At 40.5% G+C, this 22,375-nt stretch overlaps 1 non-coding gene across 1 annotated transcript; it reads right to left on the bottom strand.

Annotated features, from left to right (window-relative positions):
• Window positions 1–984: 984 nt before the first annotated feature.
• On the bottom strand, window positions 985–1,111 carry LOC125997816 (small nucleolar RNA SNORA51). Its single transcript, XR_007491830.1, has one exon. It is a non-coding gene; the product is annotated as a small nucleolar RNA SNORA51 (small nucleolar RNA).
• Between the last annotated feature and the right edge of the window lie 21,264 nt (window positions 1,112–22,375).

The raw sequence follows: 22,375 nt of genomic DNA, 5'->3' as shown, positions 1-22,375 counted from the left end.
CTGAAAATACAGTTAGGAGCAAGCTCTGAGCATCACTGGGTGAGACCACAAAGCAAAGAAAAGCAAAAACAAAAGAGGTCAAAAACAAAAGAGCATAGGAGGCTTCATTTGTGCAGAGAAATAGTCAACTGAAATGGTTCTCAAATCTTACTCATGACTTCTGATAGTGCCTTGTGCCTGGTGCTAATCAACCCACAGCTTCTGTCCTTATTCTGAGGGACCTTGGAAGAGACACAGAGAAGACAAAGTAACTGTTAGAAGGGAAATGTCTAGCACAGAGCCAGGCAACCAGACTCAGAGCATTTGGTCCTGTTGTCATCAATTCTGGAACTCATAGCCAGGTCTGCAAATCAGGTTGGCTGTTCCCTCTGTGGGGACCAGGGTGACAGAGCCAGCAATATCCCTACACCTGAGGCACAGATGCAGAAGCCATATCTGTCAGGTCTAAATACTTGACAGCAAATGTTATCCTGTAATTGCAGAAAGATGCCCATGAAGTCACATTTACAAATGCATTTCAGGCAATCAACTGTGCGCCAGAGATTCACACACATGTTATCTAACTTAATTTTCCCCAATAAGTCTTTAAGGAGGAATGATGTCATCCATTATCTACCTCTATTAGAAATCTTGGCTTCAGTTGGGCAGTGATCAATCATCCATGTGTCATTACTTGAAGGAATATCTCTTAGTTCTCTCTCTCCATCCCTCTCTTCCCCTCCTTCTGTTTTTATTTCTCCCCTCTTTCCATTCTTTTTCTTCCTTCTATCTTTCCTTCTTTCTATATGTCCTTCATTTCTTCCTGCCTTTATCTTCCTTTCCCTTCTCTTTCTTCCTCTTTCCTTCCTCTTTCTTCCCTTCTTTGTTCTCTGCTTTCCTTTTCCTTTCCCTCCCTCCCTTCCCTTTTCATTATTTCTCACTCCTTTCCCTCTCATTCCTTTCCTTCTCCCTTCCTTCCTACTTCCTTTCCTTCTTTTTTCCTTTTTTTGTCCCCCAGTTCACAATACAGACCAGGCAAGGGGCCTGTGTTGAGGTGTATATGGGGTACATTTACTGTCCCTCCTCTTTCTATACAGTCAGTGTAAAGAACACCCTCCATGCTTTCTTCCATCCTTCCTTTCTCTTTACTTCCTTCCCTTCCTTCTCCTCCCATCTTACCTTTCTTTCCCTTCCCTTCCTTCCCAAGTCTTTTTCCTCTCCCTCCTTCCTTTTTCTTCCTTCTTTCCTTCCTTCTTTTCTTCTGTCTCTTTCCTTCCATTCCCTCTCCTCCCCTCCCTCCCTTCCTCCATGTCTTTCTTCTTTCTCCTCTTTCCCTCCCTCTATTTCCCCTCTTCCTCCCTCCCTTATTTCCTTCCTATTGGAGCTCATAACTCTACACTTACTTGCAAGTCAGATGCTTTTGCCTCTGAACATACATTCCATCTTTTCCACTAGTCAGTTCAGCTAATGTTTTGCTACCTGTCATGTTTTCTCTCCCATGCTCCCCAAGCTAAAATTATTAGCCACTGTAGAACCCCAAACAGAAACAGGATTTCTAAGCTCTCGACCTCCAGGGACATGGTTTGGAATAGACATTATTACAGTTGGTTCTGTGGATTCTGTTTGCACTTGGCCCAGCAAGAAATATGGAAGGAGATATGGGAACAGAAAGGACAAGTATTGTGACATGAGAGCCATTGTCAGAGTTTCCTCTCCTGTAGTTAGCTGCAGGAGCAGAGATCAGGCCTTTGGGTCACAGATGACAGTCAACTTCCTCCTGGAGCACTTGGAAGACTCCTTGGTGTTCACTCATTCTGGATCTGTAATCACACAGTGGCCATTAGAGGAAATGAAGTGTAAAATGTCACACGTCACTTTTAAGATAATCTCCTTCATTGGTTCCTGTCCAATGAGATCTCTATTAATCAGGGCCCCCATAATTAAGAATAAAAGATTTACACACAGGGATTTATGGTGGCTCACTTATGTGAAAATCTAAACCCTCTGCCACACTTAAAAGTTGTTATATTAGGGGCCAGAGAGATAGCATAAAGGCAAAATATTTGCCTTTCATGCAGAAGGATGGTGATACGAATTCCGGCATCCCATACGGTCCCCTGTGCCGGCCAGGGGCGATTTCTGAGCCTAGAGCCAGGAGTAACCCCTGAGCACTGCCAGGTGTGACCCCAAAACACAAACAAACAAAAAAGTTGTCATATTAAAAAAGTAAATAAAGGGCCCGGAGAGATAGCACAGCGGTGTTTGCCTTGCAAGCAGCCGATCCAGGACCAAAGGTGGTTGGTTCGAATCCCGGTGTCCCATAGGGTCCCCCGTGCCTGCCAGGAGCTATTTCTGAGCAGACAGCCAGGAGTAACCCCTGAGCTCCGCCGGGTGTGGCCCAAAAACCAAAAAAAAAAAAAAAAAAAAAAGTAAATAAAGGGCTGGAGAGATAGCACAGCAGTAGGTGTTTGCCTTGCATGCAGTACATCCAGGATGGACAGTGGTTCTAATCCCGACGTCCCATATGGTCCCCTGTGCCTGCCAGGAATAATTTCTGAGCACAGAGCCAGGAATAACCCTGAGCACTATCAGGTGTGACCCCCCCCAAAAAAAAAAACCCAGAAAAAAGTAAGTAAATAAATAAATGTTATACATTTGGCATAAATAAGAAACATGTTTTGCTAGGGATTTATTTCCCTCTTACCTGCTTTCTTCTACCTACTTGATTCTTAGTTTCTTGAAACCGAGGCTCAGACTTTGCATAATTTCATATATGAGCTGAATGTGCCTGCCAGGCCCCATTTCTAACTGAGCCGAACATTTCCCATCAAGTTTCTGAATCAGGAGGTCACGAGATGTGGTGACCCTTAACATTCACTTATCATAAGGGTCCCCGATCTGGTTACATGAAATTCACACACATCAAGGCCAATATGTGAGGTTTGCCATGGAACAATCAAAGGTATCTTGTTCCTTAGGAGAAAAAAAGAGTATTATTTTATGTGATAGGGTGGGGTGAGCGGGAGCCTGTTTTTAGAAGCATATCGGGAAGTTGTTATTCATGTTGATGAAGTTAAGCAAACAGAAATTGGTTAACTGGTGGGAAAACACAAAGCCAACTGGGAACTTCAAGCTGAAGCTATGGTTTCAAGTGACTATTTGTCACTTGCTGAAATCACAACCTTAGAGGATTTTCTTCTCCTTCTCAGAGCCAAAGTGAATGCAATGTGCCAGGGCCTTGTAAATCATTCTCTTACCCCAACAACAACCCATAGTTGATTTCTTGCCTTAACATTCACATGTTATAAGGAGAACAGACTTGGAGCTGACTCAAATACTGCCACTCCTATTTGAAAGGCTTATAATTAGGCGATTTCTTGGTCCCTCTTGACTTGCAAGTTTGCTGGCCAGTTGTTGGGGTTGGTACTGATGAAAGAAGGGGACATGGGCTGGAGAGAGAGCTCAACATCGGAACAGATGCTTCTGATGCAAAATGCCCAGATTCAATCCCAAGTACTACTGGTGTAGATTATCCTCCCTGTAATTACTCTGTAACCTCTCCTCCTGATTCCATATACTAATCTCACCTGAATGGTGAGATCCACCCACAGCTGGGAGAGGGGTCTGTAGTTGGAAATTAAGGGGTTGTCTGGGAGCGGAGGAGCAGAAGATGTCAAGATGGATGGAAGGTAACTGAAGAATGTTGATTAAAAAGCTTAGCTTAGAAGCCATGTAGAGGGGCCGGGAAGGTGGCGCTAGAGGTAAGGTGTCTACCTTGCAAGCGCTAGTGTAGGACGGACCGACTGCGGTTGGATCCCCCGGCGTCCCATATGGTCCCCCCAAGCCAGGGGCGATTTCTGAGCGCATAGCCAGGAGTAACCCCTGAGCGTCAAACGGGTGTGGCCCAAAAACCAAAAAAAAAAAAAAAAAAAAAAGAAGCCATGTAGAAAAATGCATATGGCTGCTAGGCCTTGTAATAAAGCTGGATATCTCCTGAATCTTTGACTGCCTGTGAAATTATTTCTCTGCAACCTACAGACTCACCGGCCAAAGGGGCTGCAATCACTGGGCCAAGTGAAGAAAGGCCTCATCACACCAACACTAGGACTTTATGATTAATAATTAATATAACACTCATCCTCCTGTCCTGGCAAAGTCAGTAGAGAAAGCCACAGTACTTTCCTGTTGCATGACTGAACTGGAACAAATGTGTTGTGTAACACTGAGGGATTTATGAGCACTTAAGATGACAACTTTTAAATATGATTGACTCCATGGCTTGAGAGCTCCCTGACTTGGGGCCTTGATCTATTACCTTTACTAGCAGCCCACAAATCTTTCACCACTCAGTCAAAGCTTCAAAACCTTCCCTCCTGACCATCTTCCATCCTTGCCCTAAATTCCTAGCTGGACAACTTCTGCTCTTGTCCCTTATAACTCACTTGTTCTAACACTGCTCAGCACTTTCAAGGCACAAAGGAAATCATTCCCCTGACAAGCATCAGGTAGATTGATAAGATAAAGCAAATAGGAGTTTATTAATGACATGTAAATCCCCAGCCATGTGAAAGAAGCCAGCAAAAGTGAGTTACCCCAGAACTCCAAAGGCCAGCTTTAATCCAGTTAGCAGGGGCCAGAGAGATAGTACAGTGGTAAGGTGCTGGCCTACCTGCATGCAAGTTTGTGGGTTATATTTAAGCATTGCACATGATCCCCTAACTTTATCTAAACTAATTGCTGAGAGCAGAGCCAGGATTAAAGCCTTAAACTTCACGGGGTGTTGTTTATCAAATCCAAAGAGAAGACATAAGATAAATACATCTGAAGCAGAAGGCATTGGGATGAAGTGAAAGGTCAGTTAGGAAGACTGCTAGGGAAGTTCACAAAGGCAGGAGGATTTATATTTGGCTTCTGGATGAAAAGATGAGATAAGATCTTCCCTGGACTGTGTGGGGAACATACCTACACAGAGCTTGCATCTCTTTCGAAGGCACATTCCATCTGCCTGCCAGGACCACCAATTCATGCCCATGAAATGATCCTGTTGTAAAGACTTATTTGGGGGGTGGTATATTTTTGCTCCTCTACATTAAGTAGCATGGATGTTTGTGTCTGCTTTTACTTTTCTTCTCAAGAGCATTGTCTGTAACACACTCTGCATGGACTGTCGGTAGCAGGTGAAGGCAGATCTGTAGGCAGGAGGGTTGCTGGACTGACATTTAGGCCTTTTCTCTTGCATAACTTGAACTCTTACCTCATCAGCTCCATTCTGGGATCTCAGTTGTGTATTTATTCAGCTGTCATGCTTCCAGTGTGAAGGAATTGTTCCCCCAGCTCCTGGGAAGACTTTGTAGTTAAATTCTGCTATCCAGTTGGCCTCTTCTGGAGAGGTCTCTGTGGAAGAAGCTTGTCCTATAGATTGCTGACATCTTTGGGGGGCTCCTATAAGACCAATCTCCATTGGTTCATAGAGACTAAGTCTTTCCTCCCAATATGAAGAGTGGCTCCAATTTGATCACATCCTATAGGGATAGCTGAGGCCTTCCATAAGACTGCTTCACCTCCCAATACCCAACTTCTTCCTCTGCTCTCTGGTTCTCTTTTAAAACCCTCAATGTAAGGGCCGGAGAGATAGCATGGAGGTAAGGTGTTTGCCTTGCATGCAGAAGGACCGTGGTTTGAATCCCAGCATCACATATGGTCCCCTGAGCCTGCCAGGAACGATTTCTGGGTGTAGAGCCAGGAGTACCTCCTGAGTGCTGCTGGGTGTGACCCAAAAACCAAAAAAAAAAAAATCCTCAATCTCACAAATATTTCCTACCAAAAGCATGTACCCCAAACCTTCTCTCATAGTCTGTTTCCCAGGGATCTGAACATGAAGCAAATGCCCACTGCATCACATGTACTGTTCGAGGTCATGTGTTTGACTAGTGAAGAGGACCAAGTCCCAGTTCTTTGGGGCATTCATTCTTTTAAGAGGTGACAGATCATGCCCAGTACATGTGGACTATGGTTAGAGTAAAGTCCTTGCAAGTAGCACAGAAAGTGGAAGAGATGCTATTCTTAAAAGAGATCAGCTGAGGATGCCTCCCTGAGGAGGAACAAGGGAGAGAGACATGAAGTAACTGTGAAGGGGTCTTGTTTTAGGCAGTTGAAATACTAACTCAGGGGCCGGAGAGATAGCATGGAGGTAGGACGTTTGCCTTGCATGCAGAAGACTGTGGTTCGAATCCTGGCATCTCATATGGTCCCCGAGCCTGTCAGGAGCAATTTCTGAGCATAGAGCCAGGAGTAACCCCTGAGTGCTGCTGGGTGTGACCCAAACAAACAAACAAACAAAAATACTAACTCAAAGTTTAGATGAAGGGAATAGCTGGGAGAAAGGAAGTAAATGAATATTCAGAGAGTTGAATGGAGAACATCCCGGAGATATATATTAGAAACCAGAAAACTTGGGGCCAGAGAGAGAATAAAGAGGAAAATACACTTGCCATCAATATAGGCACATATGTGCAACCCCAGTTTAAATTCCTGGCACCACAAATAGACTCCTGAGCACCCCTAAGGCTCACTCATAAGCACAAAGCCAGGACTAGAAAGCCTAGAAGACCTTCCTGCCCCTTCAGCCTTCGAATAAGGGAAGTGTTATTTGTTTTTCTCCAAAGCCTAACCCAACTTTGTTTAGGCTTTGGGATACATGGAAAGTGTTTCAGGGACCAGCCTCTGAGAGGATTTGGATGTCACTCTGGTGCCCAGCAGTCTGTAACTCCCCCACTTCTGAAAATATTCTCTCTCTTCCTTTTCTATAGAAAAATCCCCATCTTGTGACAGTACAGGCAAAATGAGTTCTAAAGATATGAGTCTGTTATTTTCCAACTAGCCAGCTGGTTGCCAATAAAAACTTTTTTGGGGGCCTGGAGAGATACCACAGCGGCATTTGCCTTGCAAGCAGCCGATCCAGGACCAAAGGTGGTTGGTTCGAATCCTGGTGTCCCATATGGTCCCCTGTGCCTGCCAGGAGCTATTTCTGAGCAGACAGCCAGGAGTAACCCCTGAGCCGCCGGGTGTGGCCCAAAAAAAATACAAAAACAAAAACAAAAACAAAAACAAAAACTTTTTTGGACCCACCACTGTGTTTCTTGTTTGATTGACTCCTGAGCTGCAGTGAATGGGCTCTTTGGGCTCCAAGGTCATGTAGGATTTTGTGATATCTTATAAGGGTTTTGAGTTTTATTTACTATTTTTTTTAACTTTTGGGGCCACATTCCATTGCCCTCCGGGGATACTCCTTTCTGACTCTGTATTCAGGGGTCACTCCTGATTGTGTTTAGGGGACCAAATGGTGCCAGAGACTGAACTGGAGTCATGCAAAGCAAGTGCTTTAACCCCCTAATTATCTCTTCAGCCCCAAGAATGTTGAAATTTTGGGGCCGGAGAGATAGCATGGAGGTAAGGCATTTGCCTTTCATGCAGGAGGTCATCGGTTCGAATCCCGGCGCCCCATATGGTCCCCCGTGCCTGCCGGGAGCAATTTCTGAGCCTGGAGCCAGGAATAACTCCTGAGCACTGCCGGGTGTGACCCAAAAACCACAAAAAAAAAAAAAAAAGAATGTTGAAATTTTAACTTACATAATATGGAAGCCATTTGAAGTTATAAATGTATGTGAATTGATCATAATGAAGAATTCTGGATGCATTAAATAGATTGACCAAAGTTGAGGGTGAAAATGCAAAACTTGAAGCAGGGAAATTGAAGACTATTGTGACATTTCAGGAAAGATTCGATAGTAGTTTGGATAATTAGGATGAGAGGAGGTTAGTTGAGAGAGCATTAAAATGACCATAAGAGTATTGCTGATGATATTTCTTCTTTGCAAAAAAATTTTTTGCAAGATAAAAATTTGCTTGTTTGGTGGGATTTGGGACCATATCCAGAAGTACACAAGGCTTAGTGCTGATTGTGTGATTAGGGTTTACTCCTGGTAGACTCTGGGTATGATAGAGGTGCCAGTGGTTGAGATTCAAGTTGGGTGCATGCAAGACAAGTACCTGCCCACCATCTCTTCAATCCTCACTTGGTTTTTAATTTTTTATTGTAACAGTAAAATGTTCGGTTCTGTTATTCAAATACCAATCAAGTGAAAGGCACTAGAAATGTCAAGATTTTCATTGGCAACACACTGATTGGTTGGAAGATGGTAGACATATGTCCTCAAAGCAATCATCTTGTCTGTCTTGTCACAAGAAGGGTAGGTGGATTTATAATTTTTTCTTTAGAGAAAAGTTTTGAGAAACTTTTTTCTTTTTTATTTGAATTGAGTTCCTATGGTTTACACTACTGCTGATTATGAATTCTCGTGTACTTAATTCCAACACCACACCCACCACCAATATACCCACTTCCCTGTCTCAAGAATCCAACATCCCTCCTTCTCAGTTCCATGCCCCACACAACTCAGTTGTGTGGATTAGTTCTCCTGTAGTGTTGTCTTTGGCCCTTTGTTGCAACCTTGCAGTGTAGCTATCTCCCACACATGATAGAGATTATTATATATCTATCCCTTTTCTTCTAACTTTACTCAACATGAAATCCTCAAGCTCCATTCAGTGCAGCAAATTCCATGATTTTGTTACTTTTTAGAGCTACATAGTATTCCATTGTGTATATATACTACAACTTCTTTATAAAGAGAAGGGAGAAAATGGCAGGCTACACACTAGTAAGTGCCAAAATAAACAGATCTTCTTCACTTGGTTTTTGAGGCCATTTTGTCTCATTTAAAAGCCTAAGAAAAGTAAGGTGGAAGTTAAATCTTATGTCTCATTTTAGACTTTTGGGCAAGCAGTTGTCCTCATACAATATTAATCTTTGGCCTAATTTCAAAGAAACTTTTGGTGTTGAGCACATGGTTATTTATTATGTCATTTTACATACTTAGTTAATCAATATAGGGGCAACTATTTTAATTTTTTTCTTTTTTGGTTTTTTGGTCACAGCAGGCAGTGCTCAGGGGTTCTTCCTGGCTCTACACTCAGAAATCACTTGTGGCAGGCTAGGGGGACCATATGGGATGCCAGGATTCGAACCACCATCCTTCTGCATGTAAGGCAAATGCGCTACCTCCATGCTATCTCTCCAGCCCCGCAACTATTTTAAAATCAGAACAAACATTGACAAAAATTGAGTTGTCATGGGGCTGGAGAGATAGCATATGGTCATATGACCATATCCCATATGGTCCCCTGAGCCTGCCAGGAGTGATATCTGAGTGTAGAGCCAGGAGTAACCCCTGAGCGCTGCCGGGTGTGACCCAAAACACCAAAAAACCAAAAAAAAAATTGAGTTGTTATAAACCAAAAAGTTATGATTAATTCATTTGTATGAACCTGCAACTCAAAAGAAATAAAGGGTATCTCATCAAAATTCAAGGTGACATTTTGCATACATGAGTCTTGAATAGATAGGATGTTAATTTAAGAACCATCAGCATGTAGTTGGGCTGCAAAGAGTAGAACTGAGTATAATAGAGATATCTGAGGTCTGGGGAGATGAATCAGAGGGCTGGAATGCTCATGTGAAAGTCCCAGAAATGATTGCCAGGTCTAACACCTGAGTATCAAGCTGGAGCAATCTCTGATCACCAGGACTCTGGAAGTAACCCTTGAGTGCTGGGTGTGACCTAAAAACAAACCAACAAACAAAAAAAAATAGAGAGAAGAGATAGAGATATAGGAGGGCAGAAACTCAGATATCTCGACTTAAAGAAGCGGAGAACTAAATAGAAACCAATAAATGTGATTGAGAAGAAGAAACCAATAAGGAAAAGGAAAGGCCAGGTAATACCAATGGTGAAATGATTGCCAAAAATATTAATAAGATGAGGTCTAAGAATTAATTTTAACAAAATGAAGATTATAGGTAATCTCAATTTTTCATTGGGGTGATAGAAAGTAATGTGATTAGAGCATGATCAGAGGCAACTGATAGAACTAAAAGTGAAGGCAGCAAGTCTTTAAATAATGTTGCTGTGTATGAAATGGTGCTAGGAATGACATGGTAGTTAGAGTGATATAGTTAAGAAAGAAATAATTTAAGATGGGACATGTTTTTCATTCTTCCGTGAATATTTCTTGAACATCTCCGTTAAGCATAAGATTATGCAGTAAAGGGTACTGAAAGCCTCAGTGATGCATTGGGTGCCTACAAGCAGCTTTGTTTTGTGACTCAATGCAGAGTGTCAAGCACAGGTCAGAGAAGAATTTTTGGTTTGGGTATTAGGATTTTCCCCTCCTAAACCAATCTATATGCTGATGGGATTTATCCAGGAGACAGGGGAAATGGATGATACTAGAGAGGGAAGAATCAATCTCAGAGCAGACTCTTAGTGTTGTGTAGACAGAAGGAAATGGGATGCAGCACACAACTGAGGAACTCAATATTAGGAGCTGGCACAAGCAGTTAATTTTTGTTAACTGGGAAAAAAGCAAATAAGGATAAGTGGGCAATTGACTTTGCTGTAGAATTGCATGGATTAATTTTACAATGATGAGTTCTATTTCTCAAATGATGTAAGTAATAAGGGCAAGAAATGAGTCTAATGTACAGTGAAACTGCTTAAATGTTAAAGAAAGAGGAGAAAGTGTGGAATACTTTTTTATAAAATACTTTACATATGCCCTATACCAGGCATTAGTCTAGACTCTAGAAATAGCTGAACAGAAAGAAGATTGGCTCCTATGTAGAGGTCATATTCAAATAAATTTACAATGTTCATATTGTCGTATGTTCATATTGCCAATCACCACTGAGAATCCACTGATGTTTGGAATCGGTATTTTGAATGACAATGATAACATGATTGAATATTGGTCAGCTGTTTGAAGACATTGTTGAATAATAAGTATATTTAACATCTTGAGTGCAATTACTAATCTATGTGTCTTCAAATGACAAAGCTGAATAGCAGAAAAAAGGCTTATATTGGATGTACATAAGGACTTTATTGGAAAGAAATAAAAATGCAAAGGGGATTAGGCTCAGAGGCTGATAGACCACTTTAACAAAGGGTGATAAATTGGGAGAAATGACTAGACAAAGAAAAAGGAGAGGATGATTTGGGTTTGTAAAGATGGCAAATTGTGGAAAGATAATTAGGAAAGGTATGATAGATAATGGTTATTCAGTTAAGCATGTTACTGGGCCTCGTCAGCTCTGTCTCCAAGGATCAGAATCATCTTCAGTGATTAAATGTGTTCTTTCCTAGTGCTGAAGAGGAGGACACATTTACAAAGAAAATTTATGTCCTGCTTTTAGGCAGTCAGGGGGAGGACAGAGAGTTTTTGCATGTCTGCTAGCCCTTAATTGCCATCAGCGCCAAATAATCCTTATTTGAAGTTGGCATATTGGGGGTGACATGTTCTGATTTTTTTCAGCAGCTAAGGAGGCTCTGATTTCCAACAAGGAGACATCTGGAAAAAGAGAGCTAGAAATATAAATTCAGAGCTGGAGAGATAGCACAGCAGTAGGGTGTTTGCCTTGCACACAGCCAATCTAGGACAGAGAATGGTTTGCATCCTGACATTCCATGTGGTCCCCTGAGCCTGCCAGGAGCAATTTCTGAGCACAAAGCCAGGAGTAACTGCTGAGCGCTGCCAGGTGTGATCCCCCCAAAACAAAAACAAAATAAAAAATTAGAAATGTATATTCAATATAAAAACCTATATTTTGGAGTTTCTAAGAGTAAGGAAAATACAACTTTATTTGTAAATCCACTTTCTACTCCCGTTTAACCCTTATCCCCTCAAAAAACATTTACCCATTGCCATGGCTCTAGGACAAGCTCTCAGGATTTGGATAGACTTTCCCAACAATCCCTTATTTCTCCTTTCTATTATTTTTCCCCTTTAAGCCAATTCTGAAACTTTGTTCGACTAGCTTTCCATAAATATAACTGTCAATGCATCACTCTCCTGCTCAGAAACCAAAACAACTTCTCTACTCCCTACAGGATAAAGTCTAAGCTTATTTTTATTTTGAATGTTTCTTTCTAGCCAATTTCCCATTTTCCTATGGCATTCTTGTATCTCTATATTTCTTTTTTTATAATAATAATTTTTATTTTGACCAAAGTGGATTACATATCTTTCACAGTAATATTTTAGGTACATAATGACATCAAATCAGGGGAATTCCCACCACCAAAGTTGTCCTCCCTCCCTCCTCCTCTCTTACCCCCTTTCTTTTTCTTTCTTTTTCTTTTCTTTCTTTTCTTTTCTTTTCTTTTTTTTTTTTTTTTTTTGGTTTTTGGGTCACACCCGGCAACACTCAGGAGTTACTCCTAGCCCTATGCTCAGAAATTGCTCCTGGTAGGCTTGGGGAACCATATGGAATACCGGGATTTGAACCACCGACCTTCTGCATGCAAGGCAAATGCACTCCCTCCATGCTATCTCTCTGTGCCCCCCCCATTTCTTAATTTAATTTTTTTCCTCCACTCAAACTTATTTACTCAATGATAATTAGCCACACTTTTTGGATTCCAGTAGCATTTTTTTTCATTCTCTATTCCCTTATTCCATACAACTCGAAGAGAGCCAATTGTTTACATCTCTCTTTTAGCTTTTACATGCTATCCAAATGGATCATTTGCATGCCATGTATCCATTCTCACCTCCCAAAGGAGGCTATAAGCTCTTAGCAAGGAGAAATGATGTTGTATATATCTCTGTCCAACCCTCAGCACTTTTGAATTTGAAAAGTCAACACTTTTTCTGCACTTAATTTTGGATGCTGACTCAGAGACAAAATAAATTCCATAGGAGAGCTTTCTTGTCACACTTCTGATTGGTGGTTGCAATTACAGGAAACTCATACGAGAAACCACCTCCCATTTGTTTCCACTCCATTAGGAAATTCTTTGTGTTAATTCAACATTTTGTCCTATGACCCATTAAGTAAAGCTACTTGGAGAGCAATTTAATTAAAACCCTTGTGATTTTTTGCAAGAATGCCAAAAATTCGAGTCTCTCTAGGCAGAAGTATGACTTTTTCAAATGCAGTGTTTTTCAGATATCAACCCAGCAGTGGAGGTGCCTTTAAACTTAAATTTGTGGGAAGAGGAAGTTTGAATAGTTTCTCTTAGATTGGTTGAGGTCATTTAACTGATTAAATAGCAAATGGCTGCAGCAGGGTCAGAGAGACAGTGCAGTAGGTAGGGTTCTTGATTTGCTTTAGGGTGAGCTGGATTTGATTTCTTGGACCTCATATAATGTCCCAAGTTCATCAGGAGTGATGCCTGAGTGCAAAGCTAGGAGTAAACCCTGAAAACAACTATAAATGCCCCCACAAATGAGCTAAAGGATGTAGCATATACTAAAAAGATAACTCCTCCCCACACATATACCCTCTCTTTTATTTACTTATTTTTTTGGAGTTAGGGATAAGAATGTGGATATCCCTCCCGCCAACTTCTTATTTATCCCACCAGTATGATCAAAGATTATTCCTGGTACCACTGTAAGGAACCATATCAGGTGGTAGGGATGCAGCCCAGGTTTGCTTACCTTTGATCACCTTACCTAGTGATCTTTCAAGCGCTGACTCATTCTTTCAATAGGCATAATATGAATATGGATTTTTATTAGAGCCCCTCCACCCAAACTACAGTTAAAAGCAACAACAACAACTTTATAGTGTCTAAAATTCTTAGTAATGCAAATAAAGTCAATCTTTTTTGAACCTCAGTCTTGCCTCTCTCTAAAATTTATTTTGTTTGTTTTGTTTTTGTGTTGGGTCATACCCAATGGCGCTCAGGGGTTACTCCTGCCTCAGCACCCAGAAATTGCTGCTGGGTAAATAAGGGATAGCGGGGATCAAACCTGGGCCCATCCCAGATCATCTGTGTGCAAGGCAAATGCCCTATCGCTGTGCTATCACTCCAGCCCCTAAAAATTATTTTCTATAGCAAAAATTTTGTTGAGTATTTGCTATTTCCTCAAAACAAATGGGTCACAACAATAACAACAACAAAACAAAAACATCAACAACAAACAACAAATAGAAAATTCTGACTTCTTCCTTTATGAAGTTTTTATAATCTATTAAGAGGAGGGTGTTTGTTTAATTCAAGTTCAGGGTCAAACCTGAGAAGGGAGTCAGGAATAGCCCCTGTGCATTGCTGGATGTGATCAAAACACCCCACATCTCCCTACCCCCCAAAAAAAAAACCAGGTGATCATATCTCTGCCCTACAAAAAATGGTACTATTATTATTACTCTATTCGGGATAGAGTAATAATAGGGATGGAGTATCTACTGAAATTCAGGGAAGTGTATTAAAATATGGGTAGGAGATTGGTTAAGACGTAAGATGTTTCTGATGTTTTATTTCAGTATCATCTTGGAGCAATTCAAACCTGGAATATGAATATGGCCTTGTTTTGTGAGATGCATAAAACTAATTTAGTGGCTTACTCTGAAAAAGAGGAAATGTATTTGTTGAACAGCATCTTTAAGATTCTTTTGCACAAGCTAATAAATGATGTTTCTTCTTCCTCCTCCTTCTTCTTCTTCCTTCTTCCTCCTCCTCCTCTTCCTCCTCCTTCTTTCTTCTTCCTTCTTCCTCTTCTTCTTCTTCTTCCTTCTTCCTCCTCTTCTTCCTCCTCCTCCTCCTCTTCTTCTTCTTCTTCTTCTTCTTCTTCTTCTTCTTCTTCTTCTTCTTCTTCTTCTTCTTCTTCTTCTTCTTCTTCTTCTTCTTCTTCTTCTTCTCCTTCTTCTCCTTCTTTTTCGTCTTCTTCTCTTCTTCTCTTTTTTTTTTTTTTTTTTTTGGTTTTTGGGCCACACCCGGCATTGCTCAGGGGTTACTCCTGACTGTCTGCTCAGAAATAGCTCCTGGCAGGCACGGGGGACCCTATGGGACACCGGGATTCAAACCAACCACCTTTGGTCCTGGATTAGCTGCTTGCAAGGCAAACACTGCTGTGCTATTTCTCCGGGCCCCATATTTATATTCTAATGGCCACTTGTTTCTTTCTAGGCTTCCACTCAAATGTCATTTTATGAGAGAATTTCCCTTATGAACAAAATTTAGTTTGTTTTGTTTTGTTTGGGGGCCACACCCAACTGGGGTCAGGGCTGATTCCTGGCTCTGCACTCAGGGATCATTCCTGGCAGGGCTCAGGGGACCATATTAGGTGTCAGGAATTGACCCTGGATGAGTCAAGTTGTAAAAAGTGAAAGTTGTTGTGAGAGTCAAATGCCCTACCCTCTGTACTATACTATTGCTTGAGCCCTAATCAACCTGAATTTTTATGTCCACTGGGTGGAGTCTGAAACCTGTGTCTTAGTTCTCAAAGAATGTCTTTGATATGTAAAAGGATCATTTGATAACAATGAACAACCATGTAGATGAATAGTGTCAGCAATGTCAGGTAGAGGGCAAGAGAGTTAAGTCAAGAGGGTGCAGTACATAGTTTGAATATAGGCAGTCCAGGATTCATTCCCAGTACCATATGACCCCTGGAAGAAGAGAACAACCACGAGTAATCTCTGAGTCCACTCATTTGGGAGTAGTTGCTGAGAATGACTCAGGCAGAAATGATTACAGATAATTCTTGAGCTTATTAAGCTTTTGAAAGCCACTTTTCCATCAGTACATTTACTAATTTTCACATCTATGTTTTGATTTTTTCTTTCAAATTTTTAAAGAACCATGGTCTACAAAGTTCTTGATAATTGAGTTTTAGGCTGTACTATTTCAACACCAATCTCACCACCAGTGGTAAATCCCATCACCAATGTTTCCGTACTCTATCATCTCTCACCACCCAACGAACCTCCACAAACCCAGCCTACCACTTTGGCAGGCACACTAAAGTTCCATGGTTTCATCTTAGATCTTATGTTTTCAGTGTAATTGAAAATGGAATCTTCCAGTTCCCCAATATAACTGATGTCCAAACCCTTGTTTCTCCATTACTCCCCCCGCCCTTTTCTTTTCTTTCTTTTTTTTTTTTGTTTTGTTTTGTTTTGTTTTGTTTTGGGTCACTCCTGGCTCTATGTTCAGAAATCGCTCCTGGCAGGCTCAGGGAACCACATGGGATGTGGGATTCGAATCACTGACCTTCTGCATGAAAGGCAAACGCCTTACCTCCATGCTATCTCTCCGGCCCCTCCATTACTTCCTTTTTTATCATCTTCCTTCCTGACTTAATTTCTTTTCTGTCCTCTTCCTCCCAAGGCCCTGGGGTCAAGGATGATCTAGGCATCCCCTTTACTACATTACCTTTCCTAATGCAATTATTTTATATGCCACAGATAAGTGATATCATCCTTTGTTTGTCTTTCATCTTCTGATTCAGTTCACTCAACATGATATTGTCTAGTTCTAACAAAGTTGCTACCAATTGCATGATTTCATTTTTCCTTGCAGCTTATTTCTACGTATTGACTTTGAAATCAGCCTCTTTGCTGTATTGATTTATTGTTTCCAATATCTTTTTTTGTGTGGACTATTTGGATCTTCTATGTAGATTATTATTTGGCATTTTTTTCTAATCTTCAAGTCTTGTTGATTCACTCAGCATTTTCCATTTCTGGACACTCTAAATAGCAGACCCAATATTTCAAGTGTCACATTTCATTGATTCATTCAGCATTTCCCATATCTGGACGCTCTATATAGCAGCCCTATATTTCAAGTCTCTTAGCTTCTTCTGATTTACCAGGTCATCGTTGAGTTGCTGTCTTCCTGATTTCTATATGACATGGCTAAACCATGCCACCTTCTCTTTCTAAAACCAACAATAGTGCCTCTAAATTTCACTTCCCACTGAGACTTTTTATGTTACTTCCATTTTCTTTTTATTGTAGGCACTGTGGTTATTAGTAAGAATGGATACATAAACTATTCCAACATTATACCCTCCACCTATATTCTACATTTCTCCACCACTGTTCCCATCTCCCTCATCCATACTCCCTATCCTAATGGTAAGTTTCCTACTGACAAGTTCTCGATTTCTGTTGTCTTTGGGCCTTTATATCCCCCTATCCTGTTTCTTTATATCCTGCATATAAAAAAAATCATTCTATTTCGGTCCATCTTCTTCTGATTCAACATGATTGTCTCCAGCAATATCAATATGGTAGCAAATTTGATCATTTAATTTTATCTTGCAGCGGACTCATATTCCATTGGGTATATGTATCATAGTTTCTTTATCCAGTAAATCATATGATCTTGGACACTGGATTGCTTCCACATTTAGGTTATTATGAGTAGTGCAGCAATGACCTTAGGAATGAAGATGTCTTTTCTAAATTGAATTTTTAGACCCTTGGGGTAGATGACCAGATGTGGAAATGCTAGGACATATGGAGTATTTTTTTTTCTGAGAAGTAACCATATTGTTTTTTTTTAATGTTGAACTAGTTCACATGCCCACCAGCATTAAATAAGGGTCCCTTTTCCTCCACATCCATGCCTACACTACTATTTTTTATGATATGTGCCATTCTCACTGGTGTGAGATAATGTTATTGTTATTTTGATTTGCATTTCCCTGAGGATAAGTTCTAAAGATAATTTTTCTGTTTTTTTTTTTTTTTTTTTTTCGTCCACACCTGTTTGATGCTCAGGGGTTACTCCTGGCTAAGAGCTCAGAAATTGCCCCTGGCTTGGGGGGACCATATGGGACGCTGGGGGATCGAACTGTGGTCCTTCCTTGGCTGGCTATCGCTAGCAAGGCAGACACCTTACTTCTAGCGCCACCTCACCGGCCCCTAAAGAGAATTTTTCATACATTCCCTCCCCATCTGTATGCCTTTGAATAAGTTTCTTTTCATCTTTTTGTCACATTTTTTGTTGGAAATATACTAATGCTTTATATATCTTAGATATCAATCCATTATCTGATGAATGGAAGTCAAATATCCTCTCCCCATCAGTGGGGCATCTTTTTGTTCTGGCCATCATTTACTTCGCAGTGCATAACTCCTTGGTTTGATATAGTCCCATTTGTTTGTCTTTGTTTCCATTTGCTTGTCCTTCACCACTCTTAGACACCATCCTTCAACAAAAACCAGTGCGTGCAAGAATTTCTCTAGAGGGCCCGGAGAGATAGCACAGCGGGCGTTTGCCTTGCAAGCAGCCGATCCAGGACCAAAGGTGGTTGGTTCAAATCCCGGTGTCCCATATGGTCCCCCGTGCCTGCCAGGAGCTATTTCTGAGCAGACAGCTAGGAGTAACCCCTGAGCACTGCCGGGTGTATCCCAAAAACCAAAAAAAAAAAAAAAAAGAATTTCTCTAGAACATACATCTTGTCTTTTCTGAAAAGTCTTTCTCTGCCTTTATTGGGGCAATAACCTGTCATCTCTTATGATATGTATTTATTTTATCTTTAGTAAATACATTTTTTATATCTTGTTTCTTATAATTGATAAGTTCAGAAGTGCAGAAATGTTATATATTAATCTCTGTATTTACAATCTAGTTGGCTCCTGATAAATGGTTGTTCAATAAAAGATTAAGCTCATATTTGATTTAACATATACTTTACCATTCTATTTTTCTTCTACTAGCTCAAAAAGATTTGCAAGCTATTTAATGAATATTTAGATCATTCACTTCTGCTAAAATATTCCCATTACCCATTTATGATAAAAACTAATCTGTATACAATAGTGAATTTCACAAGTAGATTATAATCGAGAAACATAAAATCATTTATTAATTTTAGCAAGAGGCAGAAAAGATTGTTCATGTCATGTGATACTTTATATTTGGCAATGGTTTTTGCCAGAAGTGACAATCTTTAGCTGTAGCACTCTCCACATTTTCGTTGTAGGATCATAGCCTCAAGCTGTGCTCACACACAGTTAGCTGCCGTGTGGCTGGCAATCACAGTGGCTGCATAGACCTCCATGCAGCAGGAGGAGTTTCAGTGCAAATGATGGCACTGGGAATAGAACTCAAAGACTCACACTTGAGTTTTGACCTTTTCTTTTCTCAGTCTTAACAACTTTATAAAAGAATTTACAAGAATTATAGAAATGTCAGTCCAGTTCAATAATAATATGAATAAATTCTTCTTCTTATTGTTGGCCAATTCAATTTCAATCCCCAACCTCCAAAATCTTCCTCTTAGGCAAAAGTGGTTTTGTTTTGTTCTCTTTTGTCTTGTCTCATTGTAGTAAATAAAGTCTGGCAAGAACTCTGAGGGGCAGACCAACTTTAGAAACTTCCTCTATCTGCAACATTTTGGGGCACGTCTTGGGAACATTATCTTTTTCTCACTTTGATTTAATGGACCCGGCAAGATGACTCTAGGTCTGGTGGCTGCTGTCCTAAAGGCATAGAGAATAGCACAAGCAGATATGACATATGCTGACTCATAATAGAGACCCCTTTTTAAATTGCATTTCTAGGAAAATAAGAAAAACACAAAAATAAAATGGTACACATAATACACTGAAAATAATTTTATAAAATGATTAATTGCCACTTTAGTCTCATCACTTGTGCAAACAACAGCTTAATTCTTATTCAGTTCAACACCTGAAACCTCAATTATTGTTCTCATCAGCCCAGAAATTGTAAATTCACAAGGTTTGAAGGAGTCCTTGGAGACGGTCTGGTCCAGTGCTCACATTTTGCCTACAAACACAATGAAATTGCTTGAGTTTTATCTTTATAATAAATTTTTCATGGCATCAATGTTCTTAATGCTTCCTCTGGGCACCAAGTGTAACCTACTGGGTTCCACATCAATTTACTTTTGTTTATAAAAATTTCAGGGATAATTAATACATGATAATTCTTTGAAAAACACAGAACATGATTTCAGAATCACTTCTATAAAATGAAAGTCTGGAAGTAAAAGATCACAGACTCAAAATATTGAGTTAAGACTTCATGTGGTGGGCCGGAGAGATAGCATAGAGGTAAGGCATTTGCCTTGCAAGCAAAAAGTCAGTGGTTCGAATCCTGGCATCTCATATAGTCCCCTTATCTTGCTAGGAGAGATTTCTGAGCATGGAGCCAGGAGTAACCCCTGAGCACTGCCAGGTGTGACCAAATACCAAAAAAAAAAAAAAAAAAGAAGAAGACTTTATGTGGATAAACAACAATGGGCGAAGTACCCAAAAGTAATGGTTTAACACACGCATTCTACACTTTGGAGAAACCCTTAATACTTAGTTTAACTTCTTTTGAAACTAGATGGGTAACTTGAACAGTCATAATCTTTTTTATATGAATTATTTTTGTATTTTGGAACTTCTTTATCCAGAATAACTTCCTACCCTCCTCCATAATTGGATATTTCTGATGACATAGGAAAGTGGTGAGCACGAGTAGATTTTCCAGAATTGAATTGCTTTTAGGCAATCTCTTGTGATATAGGAGGTTTCTTGAGCCAATGTATCCTCACTCAATGTTGATTATTTGTTGGAAATTATAAAATTAAGCAAAAAAGACACTTAATAAATGCAAGGTTCTAAAATATATTTTCCTTCAATGTCAGAGGAAATTTCTCTCGCTAATATTATAACACATAATAAACTAATTTGTGGGCCCGGAGAGATAGCACAGCCACATTTGCCTTACAAGCAGCTGATCCAGGACCAAAGGTTGTTGGTTCGAATCCCGGTGTCCCATAGAGTCCCCGTGCCTGCCAGGAGCTATTTCTGAGCAGACAGCCAGGAGTAACCCCTGAGCACCGCCGGGTATGACCCAAAAAACAAAAACAAGCAAACAAAAAAAGTTTGTGTTGTTCCTCTTTCATGTGTTTTGGGCACTGCTATTCCGGTATATGTTGACTGTTACAGTGTTTTGAGTTTCTACCCTGTTAAACACTTTTATTTGATTGTTGAGTATAAGTTGTATATAAGGTGTATGTTCCAGGTGCTTCAGAATAGTGCTATCATTCTGTGTTTGTCTTTTATCTTCTGGCTTACTTTATTTAACATAATATGTTCTAGGTCCATCCACGTTGCTGCAAAGTCTGTGATTGTATCATTTCTGACTGCCATGTAGTATTCCCTGGATCCCAGACATAGAAATGACACAGTTCTTCACAACAGCCACAGGAAACAGATCCCATCTGGGACATCTTTAATTCTGCCCAGAAACCAACAAGTGCCAGCTCTAATATGATATCCTGACAATGAGGAAACTAGGAACAACTTGACCTAAAAGCAGGTTATCCTACCTCACCAGCGAACGATAAGACAAAATCAGAAGACTTGTCACCCTTTGGTTTGTCCAAATGCCAAGATCTCAATTTACAGATGACTGGCTGATAGAACCATGACTGGACTATATTTCTCTTAGGACCAATAAAAAAGCCCTAGTCTAGGGTTTGAGCTACGACCTGCACAACAACCATGATCTCTATTTCCAGAGGTCTGTCTGAGACAATTGCAACAGAGTGGGTCCTCTGGAAACATAATGGAAGATGCTATCTCAGGCCCCATCCTAGGATCAGTGCAAAGACCAAGACCACCAACCACAGAATATGGATTAAAATGACACTGAGGGAACAGAACTTCTAGAGTCACAAAGACTTCATCATAAGTTCCACTCCCTGACCAGTGCAGATACTGAGATCTCTAGATATAGAGGTCTGATTTTATCACCCAGGATGAAGCAGAAGTCTTCCATACACCACCAAAGCACCCAAGGGAGAGTAAATGAACCTGAAAGGAGTCTATAGTTAATCACATGACAATATACTTCAAGGGTGGAGAAACCCTGTATCTCATAGGCCAAGGGAATTCCTTTTCAATGACCCCAATATTTACTGTGCCTGTGCAGGGGGGAAGAAAAAAAGAAAGAAAAAGGCAAAAAGCACAAAACAATTTTTCTTATTTATCTAGTCTTTGCCTATTTCTTTGTTTTGGTGTGGATATTGAAGTTATTGTCTTCATTTATATTTATTTTTTTCTTCTTTTCTTTTCTTCCTTTATGTGCTCTGCCATGTTTTTTTTTTTTTTATCTCAAGACCATAGCTTTTATGTGGTGCTTATCTTTATTGTTGGAGTGCTCACTGGACATTTTATTTGACACCTCTTTTTGTACTGTTGTGGTGTTTCACCTTCTTTTTCCCCTTCGTCTCTCCAACCTAGGATGAGAGCCTCCAGAAGGACTCTGCCCATTTTTGGCGTATTTGATTTTTCCCCCTCAGTTTATTACTTTTCTCTTCTTCAAACAAAACCACATAACTTGAACTATCTAGTCCCGCCTCCCAACTAGAGCGGGAAATAAGGCAGGTACCAAAACCAAACAGGTGTAAGACCACTAAGTAGTAAGCTAGGCACAGAGGGGACCACTTATTCTGGCAGCCCCGGGGGTGAGGGAGGAGGATATGGGAGGCAGGACGGAAACGGAGATGGAGG

Source organism: Suncus etruscus, chromosome 19 (assembly GCF_024139225.1).
Source record: "Suncus etruscus isolate mSunEtr1 chromosome 19, mSunEtr1.pri.cur, whole genome shotgun sequence".
Lineage (NCBI taxonomy): Eukaryota > Metazoa > Chordata > Mammalia > Eulipotyphla > Soricidae > Suncus > Suncus etruscus.
This window is presented reverse-complemented; position numbering and strand designations above follow the sequence as displayed.